The sequence below is a fragment of the Schistocerca serialis genome, unplaced genomic scaffold (assembly GCF_023864345.2).
Source record: "Schistocerca serialis cubense isolate TAMUIC-IGC-003099 unplaced genomic scaffold, iqSchSeri2.2 HiC_scaffold_206, whole genome shotgun sequence".
Taxonomy (NCBI): domain Eukaryota; kingdom Metazoa; phylum Arthropoda; class Insecta; order Orthoptera; family Acrididae; genus Schistocerca; species Schistocerca serialis.
In genome coordinates, this window is record NW_026047769.1 from 57,501 (window position 1) to 60,000 (window position 2,500).

Consider the following 2,500-nt stretch of genomic DNA (forward strand, 5'->3'; position numbering starts at 1 on the left):
AGGCCTTGGGGCCGAAACGACCTCAACCTATTCTCAAACTTTAAATGGGTGAGATCTCCGGCTTGCTTGATATGCTGAAGCCGCGAGCAAACGACTCGGATCGGAGTGCCAAGTGGGCCACTTTTGGTAAGCAGAACTGGCGCTGTGGGATGAACCAAACGCCGAGTTAAGGCGCCCGAATCGACGCTCATGGGAAACCATGAAAGGCGTTGGTTGCTTAAGACAGCAGGACGGTGGCCATGGAAGTCGGAATCCGCTAAGGAGTGTGTAACAACTCACCTGCCGAAGCAACTAGCCCTGAAAATGGATGGCGCTGAAGCGTCGTGCCTATACTCGGCCGTCAGTCTGGCAGTCATGGCCGGTCCTTGCGGCCGGCCGCGAAGCCCTGACGAGTAGGAGGGTCGCGGCGGTGGGCGCAGAAGGGTCTGGGCGTGAGCCTGCCTGGAGCCGCCGTCGGTGCAGATCTTGGTGGTAGTAGCAAATACTCCAGCGAGGCCCTGGAGGGCTGACGCGGAGAAGGGTTTCGTGTGAACAGCCGTTGCACACGAGTCAGTCGATCCTAAGCCCTAGGAGAAATCCGATGTTGATGGGGGCCGTCATAGCATGATGCGCTTTGTGCTGGCCCCCGTTGGGCGAAAGGGAATCCGGTTCCTATTCCGGAACCCGGCAGCGGAACCGATACAAGTCGGGCCCCTCTTTTAGAGATGCTCGTCGGGGTAACCCAAAAGGACCCGGAGACGCCGTCGGGAGATCGGGGAAGAGTTTTCTTTTCTGCATGAGCGTTCGAGTTCCCTGGAATCCTCTAGCAGGGAGATAGGGTTTGGAACGCGAAGAGCACCGCAGTTGCGGCGGTGTCCCGATCTTCCCCTCGGACCTTGAAAATCCGGGAGAGGGCCACGTGGAGGTGTCGCGCCGGTTCGTACCCATATCCGCAGCAGGTCTCCAAGGTGAAGAGCCTCTAGTCGATAGAATAATGTAGGTAAGGGAAGTCGGCAAATTGGATCCGTAACTTCGGGATAAGGATTGGCTCTGAGGATCGGGGCGTGTCGGGCTTGGTCGGGAAGTGGGTCAGCGCTAACGTGCCGGGCCTGGGCGAGGTGAGTGCCGTAGGGGTGCCGGTAAGTGCGGGCGTTTAGCGCGGGCGTGGTCTGCTCTCGCCGTTGGTCGGCCTCGTGCTGGCCGGCGGTGCAGGATGCGCGCGCCTGCGCGGCGTTCGCGCCCCGGTGCTTCAACCTGCGTGCAGGATCCGAGCTCGGTCCCGTGCCTTGGCCTCCCACGGATCTTCCTTGCTGCGAGGCCGCGTCCGCCTTAGCGTGCTCCTCCGGGGGCGCGCGGGTGCGCGGATTCTCTTCGGCCGCCATTCAACGATCAACTCAGAACTGGCACGGACTGGGGGGATCCGACTGTCTAATTAAAACAAAGCATTGCGATGGCCCTAGCGGGTGTTGACGCAATGTGATTTCTGCCCAGTGCTCTGAATGTCAACGTGAAGAAATTCAAGCAAGCGCGGGTAAACGGCGGGAGTAACTATGACTCTCTCATAGTTACTGGGCAAGTGAAGCGCAATACATGGGCCATGCCCTCTTAGCCTCTCCTTGCCTGCGGCTTCCCCCCTTCCCGTGGGCCCGCCGATACGCCAGTCCTTGATAGGACTGGTAAGCAGAGTGGAAGTCCGCACTTGGGGCTTTGGGGGGTTACCAGCCCTCCATCGCATAACCCTTAATGTTGGGACAACAAGAGAAGAAAACACGGGTACCGGGCCTTCCGCTGAAGGACCCGGCCTAACAGTCCCCACTGCTAGCCTGCCAACCGTCCCTGAAGTAGAGGAGGCCGTGGAGCCATGGTTCCACTGCAGCATTTGCAGCCGTGCCTTCCGCAGCAAGATCGGGCTCGGACAACACCGCCGCCGCGCCCATCCGGAAGCGGCAAATGCGGAGATTGCAACTGATAGGAAGCGAGCTCGGTGGGCGGAAGAAGAAATGCGGGAGCTCGCCCTGGCGGAGGCTAGGCTTCTCTGTGCCAGTGACTCCAAAGTCCTCTTTGCAAACCAGGAGCTTCTACCCCTGTTTCCGCACCGTACCCTGGATGCCATCAAGTGCAGGAGGAGGACGGTGGCACACAGGACGATGGTGCGGGAATACGTAGAGGAGCTGAGGCGGGAACAACAGACGCAGCATGGTCTGCGCCATTCACCCGTCCCGGAGTCGCTGCCGGAGGGGCCACCCTCTCCGCCGGAGCTTGAGCGCCCGCCACAAACATCTGTAGTCGACGAAGCCATATGGAGGCACCTCGCCGGCCTGCCGCGGTCGGCCGCGCGCTTCTCGGCCCTGGACGACCTTGTGCGTTTGGGGCCGGGTACGCCGTTGGCAGTGGTCGCGGCTGGGCTGCCTGAGGCCCTCCGAGCTGTCGGCTCTGAGGAAGCAGAAGCAAGGAAGAGGAAGACGTCGCGCCCGCCATCCAAGCAGCGGTCTGGTGGTGGCCCTCCGCTCTCCAAGCGGAA

At 61.1% G+C, this 2,500-nt stretch overlaps 1 pseudogene; it reads left to right on the plus strand.

The window, feature by feature from the left end:
• The window catches only part of LOC126443964 (large subunit ribosomal RNA), a 7,811-nt pseudogene that overhangs the window by 1,341 nt on the left and 3,970 nt on the right, over nucleotides 1-2,500 (plus strand).